At 45.0% G+C, this 17,277-nt stretch overlaps 1 protein-coding gene across 25 annotated transcripts in view; it reads left to right on the top strand.

Annotated features, from left to right (window-relative positions):
• The first annotated feature begins 4,725 nt into the window (after positions 1–4,725).
• The window catches only part of ARVCF (ARVCF delta catenin family member), a 594,486-nt gene continuing 581,934 nt past the window's right edge, over positions 4,726–17,277 (top strand). For 6 of the 25 annotated variants that reach the window (XM_083589891.1, XM_083589876.1, XM_083589875.1 and 3 more), the window contains exon 1: positions 4,807–5,207. The gene's annotated coding sequence lies outside the window, so the exon portion shown is untranslated. Of the gene's footprint in view, positions 5,208–17,277 lie in introns of all 25 variants that reach the window. The other 19 variants (XM_083589890.1, XM_083589879.1, XM_083589874.1 and 16 more) reach the window with 7 other exon arrangements.

The following is a 17,277-nucleotide window of genomic DNA, read 5'->3' as shown; positions in this document are numbered from 1 at the left end:
ACAATTGCAGTGATCCCGACACATTTGTTGCCAGTATTGAAAATAACTTCTAGAAAGGGCTACATACATCGGATGGCCAGGCAGGCTTGAACAAATTGCACCATCAGCCTCGGTTCCTGAGCCGTACAATAGGAATAACAGTGCCCTCTCTCTCACAGTGTCGTTTTCATGGCTGCCCCTTTTGAAAGCAGAGGGAAGGTGACAGCCCACATTACAAAGCTGTTTGAACCCATGTCCTAGCTGAGCTTCTGATGCCATTCAAGGCATCACATGCCTACTCTGGAATTTTCCCTGGGAAGCCTGCAAATGTCAACAAATGGACTCTAGTACCTGCGAGGGTGAGAGATTCATTGTTGTCTATTGAAATCAAATGACCCTTTCTGGAGAGGTTTAGTCAGGGGTTATTAGCTGTTCTTCCCATTTCCCAGAATGGTGAGCTGTTCCAGTGGAGCTTCTGTAGCTGATGCACAAACACAGGATAAAATGTGTCTGGGGAAGCCCATCCAGGGACCTAGAATGCGGAGTTGTGGGAGAGACAGAATGAGCCACCGACTGACTGAAACTGCTTTGACAGACAATCGGATTACCCAACACAAAGAGAGCAGCAGCCGCAAGGGCATCCGGCAAGACAGATCCCACCAATCGGGTGGTGGTCGCTGGGTATAAGAGAACCAATCCATGGACACAGCTGTAAAAAACGGGTGAGTAAAAAAAAAGTTTAAAAAAAAATGGTGAGTGGGGAGTTTGTCTGCGGCTCCCTCTGCTTGAAGCCACAAATGCAAGAGAGAATAATTAAGAAGGAGCCCCATGGAATCCAGTGGAGTGGGGACTGTGAGCCTTTTGTTGTTGTTGTTTAGTCGTTTAGTCGTGTCCGACTCTTCGTGACCCCATGGACCAGAGCACGCCAGGCACTTCTGTCTTCCACTGCCTCCCGCAGTTTAGTCAGACTCATGTTTGTAGCTTCGAAGACACTATCCAACCATCTCGTCCTCTGTCGTCCCCTTCTCCTTGTGCCCTCCATCTTTCCCAACATCAGGGTCTTTTCCAGGGAGTCTTCTCTTCTCATGAGGTGGCCAAAGTATTGGAGCCTCAGCTTCATGATCTGTCCTTCCAGTGAGCACTCAGGGCTGATTTCCTGAAGAATGGATAGGTTCGATCTTCTTGCAGTCCATGGGACTCTTAAGAGTCTCCTCCAGCACCATAATTCAAAAGCATCAATTCTTCGACGATCAGCCTTCTTTATGGTCCAGCTCTCACTTCCATACATCACTACTGCGAAAACCATAGCTTTTACTATACGGACCTTTGTTGGCAAGGTGATGTCTCTACTTTTTAAGATGCTGTCTAGGTTGGTCATTGCTTTCCTCCCAAGAAGCAGGCGTCTCTTAATTTCGTGGCTGCTGTCACCATCTGCAGTGATCATGGAGCCCAAGAAAGTAAAATCTCTTACTGCCTCCATTTCTTCTCCTTCTATTTGCCAGGAGGTGATGGGACCAGTGGCCATGATCTTCGTTTTTTTGATGTTGAGCTTCAGACCATATTTTGCGCTCTCCTCTTTTACCCTCAATAAAAGGTTCTTTAATTCCTCCTCACTTTCTGCCATCAAGGTTGTGTCATCTGCGTATCTGAGGTTGTTGATATTTCTTCCAGCAATCTTAATTCCGGCTAGGGATTCATCCAGCCCAGCCTTTCGCATGATGAATTCTGCATATAAGTTAAATAACCAGGGAGACAATATACAGCCTTGTCGTACTCCTTTCCCAATTTTGAACCAATCAGTTGTTCCATATCCAGTTCTAACTGTAGCTTCTTGTCCCACATAGAGATTTCTCAGGAGACAGATGAGGTGATCAGGCACTCCCATTTCTTTAAGAACTTGCCATAGTTTGCTGTGGTCGACACAGTCAAAGGCTTTTGCATAGTCAATGAAGCAGAAGTAGATGTCTTTCTGGAACTCTCTGGCTTTCTCCATAATCCAGCGCATGTTTGCAATTTGGTCTCTGGTTCCTCTGCCTCTTCTAAATCCAGCTTGCACTTCTGGGAGTTCTCGGTCCACATACTGCTTGAGCCTTCCTTGTAGAATTTTAAGCATAACCTTGCTAGCGTGTGAAATGAGTGCAATTGTGCGGTAGTTGGAGCATTCTTTAGCACTGCCCTTCTTTGGGATTGGGATGTAGACTGATCTTCTCCAATCCTCTGGCCACTGCTGAGTTTTCCAAACTTGCTGGCATATTGAGTGTAGCACCTTAACAGCATCATCTTTTAAAATTTTAAATAGTTCAGCTGGAATACCATCACTTCCACTGGCCTTGTTATTTGCAGTGCTTTCTAAGGCCCATTTGACTTCACTCTCCAGGATGTCTGGCTCAAGGTCAGCAACCCCACTACCTGGGGTGTACGAGGCATCCATTTCTTTCTGGTATAATTCCTCTGTGTATTCTTGCCACCTCTTCTTGATGTCTTCTGCTTCTGTTAGGTCCTTACCACTTTTGTCCTTTATTATGGCAATCTTTGAACGAAATGTTCCTTTCATATCTCCAATTTTCTTGAACAGATCTCTGGTTCTTCCCATTCTGTTGTTTTCCTCTATTTCTTTGCATTGCTCGTTTAAGAAGGCCTTCTTATCTCTCCTTGCTATTTTTTGGAAATCTGCATTCAATTTCCTGTATCTTTCTCTATCTCCCTCGCATTTTGCTTGCCTTCTCTCCCCCGCTATTTGTAAGGCCTCATTGGACAGCCACTTTGCTTTCTTGCATTTCCTTTTCATTGGGATGGTTTTCGTTGCTGCCTCCTGTATAATGTTGCGAGCCTCCATCCATAGTTCTTCAGGCACTCTGTCTAGCAAATCTAAATCCTTAAACCTGTTCCTCACTTCCACTGTGTATTCATAAGGGATTTGATTTAGATTGTATCTTACCGGCCCAGTGGTTTTTCCTACTTTCTTCAGTTTAAGCTTGAATTTTGCTATAAGAAGCTGATGATCCGAGCCACAGTCAGCTCCAGGTCTTGTTTTTGCTGACTGTATTGAGCTTTTACTTACATTTACTTACATGTATTTACTTTTATTTACATGTATTTACTTTTACTTACATGGGAGTAAACCCCTGTGGAATTCCATAGGACCAGGGCTGGATTTAGGTTCGATGAGGCCCTAAACTACTGAGGGTAATGGGGCCCTTTATATGTCCAGCTGTCCTTTGTCAACAACAAATTGCCGCTGTTTTTTTGTGTTGAATATATGCTCTATGGTAATTTATGGACCTAATAGGTATCTAAAGCCATTTGCACATGCAGAATGTAAAAAGGTAAAGGTAAAGGACCCCTGACAGTTAAGTCAGGTCACAAATGACTATGGGGTTGCGGCGCTCATCTCACTTTACTGGCAGAAGGAGCCGACGTTTGTCCGCAGACAGTTTTTCTGGGTCCTGTGGCCAGCATGACTAAGCCACTTCTGGCGAAACCAGAGCAGTGTATGGAAACGCCGTTTACCTTCCCGCTGGAGTGGTACCTATTTATCTACTTGCACTTTGATGTGCTTTCGAACTGCTATGTTGGCAGGAGCAGGGACCGAGCAATGGGAGCTCACCCCATCGTGGGGATTCAAACTGCCGAGCTTCCGACTGGCAAGCCCTAGGCTCATTGGTTTAGACAACTGTAGATAAATAGGTATTGTTCCAGCGGGAAGGTAAATGGCGTTTCCGTGCACTGCTCTGGTTCGCCAGAACTGGCTTAGTCATGCTGGCCACATGACCCAGAAGCTGTACGCTGGCAGACTATTTATCTGCTATAGCACGTTCACTCGTGCTCATTAGGGCTTACTTCCAGGTCAGCGTTCAGGGGATTGCAACTGGTTTAAAGCCAAACTTGTTTCAAATTGTACCCGGTTTGAAAACGAAGCCTTTTGAGTGTGGTGTTGCAGTTGTGGAGAGCGTCGCACCAGAGTTCAAATCGCCCCCTCCCAGCCACGAAGCTCATTGGGTGACCTTGGGCCAGGCAGTTTCTTAGCCTAACCCACCTCACAGGGTTGTTGTGTGAGGATAAAACGAACAGGGGGGCGGGAGGAGAACCATCGACACCACCTCCAGCTCCTTCCTTGGAGGAAAGCCAGAATATCAATGAATTATTATTGTTGTTGTTGTTGTTGTGGTACCTCAGGTTAAGTACTTAATTTGTTCCGGAGGTCTGTTCTTAACCTGAAACTGTTCTTAACCTGAAGCACCACTTTAGCTAATGGGGCCTCCCGCTGCCACTGTGCCGCTGCCACACAATTTCTGTTCTCATCCTAAAGCAAAGTTCTTAACCTGAGGTACTATTTCTGGGTTAGCGGAGTCTGTAACCTGGAGCGTCTGTAACCTGAAGCGTATGTAGCCCGAGGTACCACTGTACAACCTTTTTACTGTGGGGAGGGGATCTTTTGTGTTTGTTTGTGGCGAGTGCGGGAGGGGGGAGAAAAAAGTCGGGAGGACGAAAGGTAGGATCTGGTGCATCCCCGATCCTAAGCACGTGGCCTTGCAAGTAAGGCCCCGGCCACCTTCGCCCTAAAATGTGCAGGGAATGGCAGCTAAGGATTTTGAAAAGAAATAATAATTCAAACCTCCCCCCTTACTATAATGAATATCTGTGCATGCTGGTCTATTAAAATTATATTTGGAGGGCTAGAGAAGAGATCCAGACTTTCCCTCCCTCTCCGCGCTGCTTCTGGGGTCGTCGGCGTGTTCCCATTTTGCTCCCTCTGCGGGCAGCGAGGCAGCTGTGTGTGACTTCCTCTCCGATGCGCCCAGGCTGTTGGGCTAGACGAGGAAAGCTTTGCAGGGCCGGGAGAGGGCAGCTGGGAACGGGAGGCAATTCGGCTCGTCCCTGATGCACCTCCTGTGCGTGTTGTCTGTCTGTCTTCTTCCTCCTCCTCCTCTAGAGCCAGGCGAGAGAAATCTGCAAGGGGAGGAGGAAACCTTTGCGGGCGCGCTTGGCAGCTCCGGCAAGAGCGAGGGCGCAAAGCAGGAGAGCGAGATCCCGTGTGCGCGCGTGTGAAGCTTTGACCTTCTTGCTGTGCTGATCAATTGCTGAGTATTTGATTTGAAGGCGGCTCCTCCCCCTTCCTTCCTCCCAGCCCGCCTCCTCTGCGATCGTGTGAAGCGAGGAGGAATCTCTCCCATGACTATGATCATCCTCAAGCTGAAGGCGGAGACGCAGCAGAAGGCGGCGAGATGGTGAGCTGATCTGGGTCACTGGGGTGCTGATGGAGGGAGACCACGAGCATGCATCTTTTTTGGGGGGTGGAGTGGGGGGTGTATCTGATCTCGTGCAAAGAGAGTGCGCACCTTACCGTCCCCCCGCCCTCCTTTCCACGCTAACCTTTGTTTTGCCCACAAAGGTTGCGCTTTCGTAAGCGCCTTCCCCTCCCCCCTGTGGAAGGGTGGTTGGTGTTTTTTTTGCGGGGGGAGAAGCTAATCATATTAAGGATAATCGCCCACGTTTCGTGTGCTCGCTCATTGTTTCGGAGCGGTGGGGGAACAGCGCGTGTGCTGGATTGCTATGGGAATGGGTTAAAGGAAGAAAAGGGAAAAAAACCGCATATGCAAAAAAGGCTAAACAAACCGGCATTGTGCCGTGTGGGAACGCTGCATTGCAAAAGCAAGCCTTTGCTCTTGTCAGGGTAGGAAATCGGCGCCTCCCCCCCCCTTCTGCGTGGTTTGCATTGTGAACAGTCCAGATCCAGGGCTTAAACCACGCTGCCCTTTCCCTCCCCAATAGGTAGATGATTGTGAACCCTATGTCCCCCCCCCGCTAAAAAAACTAGCTTGCCCCTTAAACTTTCCTCTGTTGCCTGAAGAATTCTTTCCTGGGGCTGCAAAGAACTTGAGAGAACTCCTGCTTCTTCCTCCTCCTCCTTCCTTTTCAAAATCAGTGCCACCATGGTGATGAAATTGGCTAAACAGACTTGGCTGTCTGCAATGTGCTAATTCTCTGGGGAGAAAGCTGCAGCCCCGGGCAGGCTTCCCTGGGAGGAAGCCCCACCGAGCACAGTGGGGTTTACATCTGAGTGCACGGTTGCACATTCCTTTTAGCTGCTTTGGGTAGCATCGCAGTGGGTGCCACCCCCCCTTTCCCCTTCACACTGCAGAGCCTCTCATAGTCTCTCCCCCCCCCCGTTGTCCCTCCCCCTGCTTTGAGATGTTTCCAGGCGCCACTTATATATGTCAAAGCAGCAACTTGCTTGCAGATAAATATGTATTTTCTTCCAGGGAGCGAGGATAAGGTTTATTTCTGTGCCGTTTTAAAGAGAGAGAGTTCTAGTCCCAAGTGACAGAATATTGACATCTGCTGATTGTATCTTAGCCAGGATGACATGCTGCAGTCTCGGCTTTAAGCGGGTTGCCAAGTTTGAGTTTCCAGAGAGATTGGAATGGATACTCCTAAACTTACAAAATTGTAGGAACGGCGAAGCTGAGCGTTTGCTTTCCCACACAACCCTCAAGGGCACACAAATCAAGGGGGAAAGCAGTGTTGCTGTACCGAGCTGTGTGTGTGTAAAAAGTATATCTAAAACAGCATATGGCAGGGTAGCAGGTACTTGCAAACTAGGAAGATTGGTTCCTTCCTAGAAGAAAGCAGGTCTGTGCTGTAACCCCGATCATTGCTGGATGTTTGTCCTCCACTCGCTGTTTCCGTAAATGTATGAAATGTTTATATGATGTACTTCATTAGGCAAATTGTTTGCTTGTTTTTTCCTCGAACAAACCGGCTAAGTAAGGCTTAAGAATGCAAGAGAGTTCATGTTCTTTCAAGCATCCTGGCTTGGAAGATGTTGGTGATTCCCCACCCCCCCTTTTGTTATTTTCTTTCATTAAATGGTTTTTTCATATGAAAAACACACACACACATAATCATAGAATCATAGAGATGGAAGAGACCACAAGGACCATCGAGTCCAACCCCCTGCCAAGCAGGAAACAATCAACAGCATGGAAACCAAACCAACATAAATGTACCAGCTGCTGTTTTTTTGGTTTTCTTAAAAAACTGTTTCCTATGTAATATATTTGGTTGGACAATTACTTGAGGCTAGTTACTAGGGATGGGTGAATCTGTCAGTTTCAGTTTCTCAGTTTTTGCCTCTTCAATTCAGTTCTCCATATTTCCATATAAGTTTGTGATTCATTTTTTTTTAAATAAAGGGAAAGTCCTCATGAAAATTCATCCGCCGTTTGGTGCAAATTTCTCATAATGCACACTTTTCTTTTCTTTTCTTTCAAAGCAGTTTCCTCATATGTAATGCATCTGTGCATGTTTCACAAAAGCATGCAATTTTATGCGCACTAATGCACATTTTTGTGCTCGTCACTTGGCTCTCGAGAGCTGCCTTGCGAAACTGGCAGAAGTGTGGGTTTCTCAAAGGACTGCTTTGTTTCTGTTTGCTAATTGTTTCGGCAAGTGCGAATTAGGTGGGTTTGCCTTTAAATGCAAATTTAATCCTGTTTCTCCCCCCTCCCTAATCTGAGTTCAAGGAAACATTCCAGCCAGGCAAAAGCAGTCAAGTGTAATGGAGCAGAGCTTGGGAGAGGAGATGTGGCCTGGGGAGAGTCCCAAGGGCTACAGTGAGAGGCCTAGAATACTGCATTTGGCCCACAAGAAGGTGTGATTTCCCAGCATGCCTCACTCCTCAGGCCAGCGCCCCTGTTCAGTGTCTTGAATGGGCTGCCATATTGTACAGTCAGTCCCCAAGCCAGAGGTTCACCGCCACTTGGTTCATGGAATCGGTTGACTGCTGAAGGTTACCTTGATAATGCAGGGGTTCCAAAATTGTGGTGGTCACCGGCATGCCCGTATTAAATGTCCATAATTGGTTTCTTAATTGCATGTGTATTGCTTCTTCTGTTTCTGATGCATTGCAATCTGGAATCTACGGAGTTGTAATTTGCGATATACAATAAAATATAAGAAATAAAAACCGTGCAGAATCTAGCACAGTGCATTACAACTGCTACAACAGGCCGTAAAAAAATTAAGCGGTTTGCCAAGACCATCAGCAATTTTCAAGTGGTTTATAGGGAGGGAAAGCTTAGGCTGTGTTTGCTTCCTGTATCATTTTGGAAGGTGTCAATTATAGTGGTACCTCTGGTTATGAAGTTAATTCGTTCCGGAGGTCCGTTCTTAATCTGAAACCGTTCTTAACCTGAGGAACCACTTTAGCTAATGGGGCCTCCCGCTGCCGCTGTGCCACCAGTGCACAATTTTTGTTCTCATCCTGGGGCAAAGTTCTTAACCCGAGGTACTACTTCCGGGTTAGCGGAGTCTGCAACCCGAAGTGTTTGTAACCTGAGGTACCACTGTACGTAAGTTGATGGAATGTGAACTGAATCACTGAAAAGTGATCTGAGTCAGATTCTTTCCCCCAACCCTACTTGTTAACACCAATACAAGACCCACCTGTTCCATGTTTGCAATAAATGCCTTGTCAAGTTGCCTGCTTTCCCTCACCTGTACATTCTTAGTTAGCATTACTATATGGGCTATCTCCCAGTCTGTTATTAGTCGATTAAAAATACATATACACAAGTTGCTATATAGGCAGTTGCCAGCAAGTATATTACCTGTTTCATATCTACTGGTAAGGCGGACATATCCTTACATATGCAAACAGTGGGACCAATGGATCTATCAGCAAATCATATCCTGTTGTTAGTTTTATCTCATTTTCCAAAATACTTCTATTTTGGGCCAGCACCAGAAAATAGGAAGCACAGCCGCATTTACTGGATACTGTTGAATTTATTATCAGTGCGTTCCTTTATCAAACAAAAAATTGGTTTTCTCTCCCAGTAGTTGTTGGTAATATCAATAACTAGTTCTGTTATTGGGCTGAAAGTGCTGGCTGCTGTTGGCTTCCATTTGGTCGTTTGGGATTCCCCTGCAGAGAGTTCTAAAAATGCATTTGGCTCTTTGTTGGAAGGACTGGCATAAGGTTAGCAAAATGCGGTGTTGCTGTCTCTATGTGAGTACACACACACACACAGGATAGCTTTGTATCAGCACCAGATTCTTCCCTTTTGCATGTTGGTGAGCGCTACATATTCTGTCATAACTCTACTTAAAAAAACAATAATACACCTCTTGACATTTATCTAGGCCATCATGTGTATGCAGACATATCACAGTTATGGGAATCTGAGCTGGTGCATCTTATTTTCTTCGGTGCAATTTGCAAGAGCATTGCAAATGCCTCTGGAGGGTATATATAACTTCGGAAATGAGGGGGGGGGGAAATCTATCAGGAAACTCGTTAGAGCTGTTGTAACATCGGATCTATAATATGCTGCTCTTAATATTTTATTGTGTGGGTATAAATCATTGACATGGATGCTGTAAAGAAATCCCTTTTATAGCTATGGAGGAAAAAAAATGCTGGGGTTTGTTTCTCCCTTTTGAACTGAAGTGTAGTGTGACAACACTTAGGCCATTGGTTATTGTAATCTCTTTTGCAATCAGTTACTGCCCCTCCTCTCTGTCTAGTTTTCTATTTACTTGATTCCCCCAGGTTGTTCCTTTCTGAGGTCCCTCCCACCAGCCATTTCTTTCTGTTGCCTCTTAGCCTTTACTGAGCTCCCTAATCTGGCTTGCTGCCTTGAGTGTTGTGCAGGATGCTATTCAATTCACTAGTGTTGAAGTAGGATTCAGCTTCTACACATGGAATGAGGAGGGGCGCCATCTTGGTTCTTTGCCTTAGGCACCAACATGTCTTGGGATAGCCCTGCATGAGCCCCAAATCCAGCAGCTGATGATGATCATTGGGACGGTTGGGGCAGTAGGCAGGGAGCCCAAAGAGCAGGTGGTACTACAAAGCCAGGTAAAGTCAGGGGTAAAGGGACCCCTGGCCATTAGGTGCAGTTGTGACCGACTCTGGGGTTGCGGCGCTCATCTCGCTTTATTGGCCGAGGGAGTCGGCGTACAGCTTCCGAGTCATGTGGCCAGCATGACTGAGTCGCTTCTGGTGAACTAGAGCAGCACACGGAAACACCGTATACCTTCCCGCTGGAGCGGTACCTATTTATCTACTTGCACTTTGACGTGCTTTCGAACTGCTAGGTTGGCAGGAAAAGGGACCGAGCAACGGGAGCTCACCCCGTCACGGGGATTCGAACCACCGACCTTCTGATTGGCAAGTCCTAGGCTCTGTGGTTTAACCCACAGCGCCACCCGTGTCCCATACGCACAGCCAGGTAGAGCCACCTAATTCTGACCTTGTCCCCATCTTCCTCTCTTCTGAGTCCTACAAGGGCAACACTAAGGCTAAGGAGAGGAAACTGATAGCCAGGACCAACTCCCTGGGATGGTTGTAAGTAAAAAGTCAGGCAGGTGGGGGTTGCTTGAGGACAGACTGAGGCTGGTAGGGCAGTGTCCGATTTGTCTTAATGCACCAGTTTCCACTACTCAGATGTCCGGGCTGTGTTTGGTTTGTGTATTGTTTCAGAAAGTGTGAATGGCTTAAGTTGACTGAATGTGAACCGAATTGCTGAAAAGTTATCCAAATCAAATTTCTTCCCTGACTCCACTTAACACAAATACATGACCCACCTGCTCCAGGTTTTCAATAAATGCATCCTCAAGTTGCCTGCTTTCTCTCACCTGTGCATTATTAGTTAGTTTTACTATATGGGCTGTCTTCCAGGCTATTGTTATCTGGTGTCCTGGTGTGGAATTGACCATTCCCATCCCCCAAAATTGCATATAACATGTCACATGGAGTGTAGGGTTTTATAAGAACCCAATAAGAGCTCTGCTGGATCATCATCATAATCATCAGTTTATTTGTATATAGTTGTACCTTGGTTTTCGAACAGCTTAGTTCTCAAACGTTTTGGCTCCTAAACACGGTAAACCCGGAAGTGAGTGTTCCGGTTTGCGAACTATTTTTGGAAGCCAAATGTCTGACAGAGCTTCCGTGGCTTCTGATTGGCTGCAGGAGCTTCCTGCAGCCATTCAGAAGCATTGCTTTGATTTCTGAACGTTTCGGAAGTCAAACGGACTTCTGGAACGGATTCTGTTCAACTTCCGAGGTATGACTGTGCTACCTTTCCAAGAAAAAGAATCCCACTCAAAGCGGCTTAGAACAACAACAGAGAAAAGGAGAACACTTCAAAACCTGCCGTTGCAAGGGCGATTTTGTAACGATGCAATCATCAACATAATATCAAATACAGCGCTGAAAGAAAAAACAACATTTCGGTGTTATAAATAAAACAAGGCTACATTATAGCATCACACCTCCTGGCAGCAAGAGAAATAGCAAGGGAGCTGCATAGCTTCACCTTGGCCCCAGGAACACCTGTCATGTAATGTTTGCTGACAGTTCTTCTCCTGCAGCAACTTGCAAGGCTTCCAAAGGCAGGGGGTGGGATCAGCCCCACGTCCCTTCTAGTCCAGCGCCCTGTTTTCACAGTGGCCAACTGGAAGCATATGGGAATCTTGCAAGCAGGACCCGAATACAGTGGTACCTCGGGTTAAGTACTTAATTCGTTCCGGAGGTCTGTTCTTAACCTGAAACTGTTCTTAACCTGAAGCACCACTTTAGCTAATGGGGCCTCCTGCTGCTGCACCGTCGCTACACGATTTCTGTTCTCACCCTGAAGCAAAGTTCTTAACCTGAAGCACTATTTCTGGGTTAGTGGAGTCTGTAACCTGAAGCGCATGTAACCTGAAGCGTATGTAACCTGTCACTGTATAACATCACTCTCCCCATTTGCAACGGGTATTCAGAGACTTCTTTGCCCCTAGGATTCAACAAAGCACTATCTTTTGCCTAATTTCTCTCTCGCTTGCACCGTCAATTCTATTTCACCTATGCTTGACACCGACTGCTGAGAGTTATCAGTACCTGAAAAAAATATATAAACTTGCAAGTTTGCATTATTTATATTGCGCCCTGCTTTTCTTTCAAAACAGGAATTCAAAGTGGACCGAAGGATGGATAGATTAGTATCCATAGCAATTTCACAGACGCAGATGTCTGTTGAGCCTCATTAGCACATTAATCTGTGACTTTAAAAGCCAGTATGAAAAAATTGTTAGAATACCTATTTAAATATCCCGCTGTACATATTTCTAAAACATTTTATTCCTAAAATAATGTTTGTCGATGCATTGGGCTACAATGGCATTTTCTTTCCATGAGCCAAGGGCTGTGTCATGCAGAATCGGAAAGATAATTACATTCCAATTGTGAACTGGTCCAGGAGATGCGAATTAGATTAAAAAAGTCTGCTTAAAAATGCAGACTTAACAAAAATCTTCTTCTATCCTTGAGGACTAATTTATTCTTCGTTGCAAATTTAACCCTAGAGAGAAGGAAGCGATGCAAGGCCTGAACTTCGAGTAAAAATCGAAAGCCTCTGTTAGCTATGATTTTCAGTGAGGGCGGAGGTTTGTGGTTCTAGCCCTTGCATTTCTCTCATGAAAACTCTCTATACCTTGAATAGAAGTTAGAATGGGAGAACCAGTTCAGTTTTTTTTTAAAAAATAATTTTTATTAACAAACCAATCAAATCACATTAGTTCCAAATTACAAAACCGAATTTTAAATTTTTGTTGGGGGTACCCATGCTTTGAGCTCAGAAAGGGTCCAATCATCTCTTATTTCTGCTGCTTTGATGTTCACAGTTCTGTCCATTCATCTCTTTGTTGTTTTCCTTTACAAATCATCTTTCAATTTTCTTGTTGTTATCGTATTTTTTTCCTTTCTTTATAACCTCTGAAAGTCTCCACAAGCAAGTTGAAACGAACGTTGTTATAGTCTTGTGTGGATTTTCACATTAATCCAAAAGTCGTATTCAGATGGCAGATGCCATTTCGACATTTCCATAAAATACAGTCTCAGCGTCTGCTCATTAGCTTTCTCAGACCTGTTGCTCTGACATCAATCTTTTCAGGGGGTTCTGCCAGATCAAACGCAGAGTCAAATATGATAACAAAACCGTGGCTTCTTCCCCCTCTTGACCGTCAATCCTGCAACAGAGCCTGTCTTGTCATGGCGGGAGAACCAGTTCAATTTTAGGCTGGAAGTGCCAGTAAAATCTCCAGCGGTGGATCTAGACTTCTTCTTTCTATGAAGATGAATGCCTTGTTCAAGTCTGCCTTCTACAAGGTGTGACCAGAAAGTTTGGTGAATGGTCACAGAAATCGGACAGCGAGAAATATTCGAACATACATACCTTATAGGCCTTCAAAATAGGCCCCCTCTGATACAATGCACCGTTGACAATGTTCGTAGAACTGTTGGAAGCGTCTGGAGAAGTCCTCTTTTTGTACTGCTTTCAGTTCCCTCGTCACAGCAGCTTGGATGTGTGAAATGTTGGGAAATCTGTGCCCTTTCAGTGCAGAGTTCAGTTTTGGAAAAATAAAGAAATCCGGTGGGGCCAGATTGGGAGAATATGGAGGGTGGGACAACTCAGTAACCTCAGTAAGGATTTCACGTGGAATGTCCAATTCCTCCGCCATCATTCAGACGGACAAATGCCGATCCCGCAGTGATAACTCGCAAACTCTGTTGACGTTTGCCGCCGTTCTGCTCCTCAACGGTCTACCAGATGAGGGTCATCTTCGATGGTTTGCCGTCCTTCACGGAAACTCTTAAACCACTCATACGCTGTCTTTTGAGTTACAGCTTCATCTCCGTACACAACTGTGAGCATTTCGTGGGTTTCTGATGCTGATTATATGTTGAAATATTTCTTGCTGTCCGATTTCTGTGACAATTCACTGAACTTTCCAGTCACACCTTGTGTTTTTATCCTCTTTTGAATCTTACTTACTTTCCTTGTCACTTCCTAGCTTTCTCTGTAGCTTTTTCAAATGTTCATCTCCTTCCTCAAAAACACCTCATCTTTCTTTCTTTCTTTCTTTCTTTCTTTCTTTCTTTCTTTCTTTCTTTTCTCTCTCTCTCTCTCTCTCTCTCTCTCTCTGTGTGTGTGTGTGTGTGTGTAAACATTTTGTTTTTGCTATTGGGAACTGTGGCTGATGTGGGACTGGTGGGCCTGCTGTAATAGGAGATAAATAAGAAATAGAAATATACCCACCATGTTATTGACTTGAGTACTTACTCGCTTCCAGGACTGAGCATGAGGTGAAATGATTCTGCAGGTGATTGGCTGTAATCCTCCCTTCTTTGACATGCTGCAAAGTGGGTTATGCTTTTAAATATGTAATAAAATGTAATATAAAAATAAGATGCCAAATGAGCAGATAAAACTAATGAACATTCATGCTGCAACTTTTTTAAAAAGCATAATCTTATTGCTGTAATCCGCTCTGGGGATGAGGGAGGGTGGGCTGCAACTGTTGGCCAATCAGTGCTGTGTACAGGCAAAGCTGTAGCAAAACTTGTCAGAGGTTGCTCATTTCACCACACAAATGGGGGGGGGGGCAGGGGGAGAGATGAGGTCTTCTAATATTTACTGGAGGGACGCGGGTGGCGCTGTGGTCTAAACCACAGAGCCTAGGGCTTGCCGATCAGAAGGTCGGCAGTTCGAATCCCTGCGACGGGGTGAGCTCCAGTTGCTCGGTCCCTGCTCCTGCCAACCTAGAAGTTCGAAAGCACACCCAAAAGTGCAAGTAGATAAATAGGTACTGCCCCGGCGGGAAGGTAAACAGCATTTCCGTGCGCTGCTCTGTTTCACCAGAAGTGGCTTAGTCATGCTGGCCACATGACCCAGAAGCTGTCTGTGGACAAACACCAGCTTCTTCAGCCAGTAAAGCGAGATGAGCGCCGCAACCCCAGAGTCGTCCGCGACTGGACTTAACTGTCAGGGGTCCCTTTACCTTTAATATTTACTGGTGCATAATGCAAGCATATTTGTACCAAGCTGATAATTAATTAATTTGTACCAACTTGATAATTAAGGGGGAAACTGTTGTGTGCACATCCTTGGATATCGCAGCTCAGATCTACAATCCTCGATTGCAAAACTTAAGAGGCCTGGTTCATTTGTAACAACCCTAGTTTATTAGAGAGAAAATAAGTGCTGTGAACATTGCAGCCTCCCTTCCCTTTAAGACTTCAGGGTTTTTGCTAAACCTTAGTTAAACCAAGAAACTCTGATTTGCTTTGCTTAGTAATGAAGATGTTGAACTAAGATCCGGCGGTTTCTAGTGCTTTAAAAAACCTGGAAATAATAGAATTTCCACACAAAGAAGAGAGCGGAAATTGGAACAAGTGGGCATAACTCTTGGTTTATTTGGCTGGCTATTGTGTTTGAACTGAGCCAGAGAATAATCAGAAATAGTGACAATTAATACTATAGTATGCCAGGCAGTTATGGTGATGACTGAGTCTGGATGGGCAAGCTCTCAGCTCATCAGAAAAGGAAACAATGATAGGAAATACAATTTGGTATGTTCCATGCCTCTGAGAATAAATTATATTCCAACTCAGACTTGGTACATCCTTGGGAAGCGTGTCACAAGCATTCTCTGTTGCTGTCATAGGTAGAAGAGAACACCACGGTTTTCAGAAAATCAAAATACTTTTCGTGGGGGGATTAAGGAAGTGATCTTGGAATGCTGGCTAACTGTTGAGAGGAAAGCCCTCCGCTGGAAAAAAAAAAAACTGGAGTGAAATAGAACAGAGGCCATGGCCCGAAACAGCAGCACTCTATGCTGCAACTTTTTGTTGCAGGCTCCACTAGAATGGGTTACAATTTCTTCATAATAATAATAATAATGATGATGATAATAATAATAATAATAATAATAATAATAATAATAATAATAATATATTATTTATGCCCCACCCATCTGGCTGGGCCTCCCCAGCCACTCTGGGCAGCTTCCAAAAAAAAATATTAAAATACTGTAATACATCAAACATTAAAAGCTTCCCTAAACAGGGCGGCCTTCAGATGTCTTCTAAATGTCAGGCAGTTGTTTATTTCCTTGACATCTGATGGGAGGGCGTTCCACAGGGAGGGCGCCACTACCGAGAAGGCCCTCTGCCTGGTTCCCTGTAACTTTGAGCCCTCTTAGTAATTAAATTATAATTATTTTGAGTTTGGGCAGTGGGGAAGTTGGTGCGGAGAAAATGTAGTAATATAATCATACTTCTGTTATGGGATGGGTACAAAACACCCCCAATCTCAATGGGCATGGTGAGGGGAGGAACTGTAGCTTAGTGACAAAGGCCATTTTTGCACGGAGAAGGTTGCAAGTTCAATCTCAGTACTGAGGACCAACTGGGTTGCCGGAGGCTAGGTGGGTCAAACAGTCCGACCCAATATAAAACAGCTTTGTTTGCTGTTTTGAATTTTATTATTCTCATCCAGTGGTTGTTGCCCTCATGTGTGAGAGAAAACCACTGGCTTTACGATTCTGTATGAGTATGTGTGGGGATCTCTTAAATCAGGCACGGGGAACCTGTGACCTTCCAGATCTTGCTGAATCGTGATTCCCATGATCTCTATCTCTAGGCCATTCTTGCCTGGGCTGATGGCAGCTGCCATTCAGCAAGGTCTGGAGGGCCTAAGACTCCTTAATTGAACCAAACATACGAGTACTACATATGCAGCTAGTATCCCCTCCTTCTTTAAAGGTCAGGACCTCAATACCTTAAGGACCGTCTCCCATCATACGAACCGACCCGGACCCTGCGTTTGTCATCCGAGGCCCTTCTTTATGTCCCCTACCCCTGAGAGGTTTGGAGGGTGGCAACAGGAGACCGGGCCTTTTCTGTGGTGGCTCCCTGTCTGTGGAATGCTCTCTCCAAATGGACTCACCTGGCACTTTCATTCCGTATCTTTAGGTGCCAGGCAAAAGCATTCCTCTGTACCCAGGCCTTTGGCCATTAAATAATATATGGCCTGTTAAAGCTGTGAGGGGAGGGAATGTTATTACGATTTTTATTTAAATTATGCTGATTGTTATGGTGCTTTTTATTATTTTGCTCCATAAAATGTGTTCTTCTTGCATACCACTCTGAGATCTTTTGATAAAGGGTGGTATAATAATAATAGTAGTAGTAATAAGAATAAAAAAAGTTCAACAAGAGAATAATAAAATCTTTAATTGTAAAGTTGGAAGAGACTACAAGGGTCATCTAGTCCAATTTCCTACAATGCAGAAATGTTTTACCCAACATGGGGCTCAAACTTACAACCTTGAGATTAAGTGTCTCCTGCTTTACTGAGCTATCTTTTCTTAGAATATTTCTGAGCAGTGGAGGACATAACCAGCTCTCCTATACTGTGCCTGAAGGCAAAGCCATTGATTTATGACAAGTTTATACCCTTTCCT

The sequence above is a fragment of the Podarcis filfolensis genome (genome assembly GCF_964270895.1).
Source record: "Podarcis filfolensis genome assembly, chromosome: 16".
Taxonomy (NCBI): Eukaryota; Metazoa; Chordata; class Lepidosauria; order Squamata; family Lacertidae; genus Podarcis; species Podarcis filfolensis.
The sequence above is the reverse complement of the archived record's forward strand: the minus strand, read 5'-3'. Positions and strand labels throughout refer to the sequence as shown.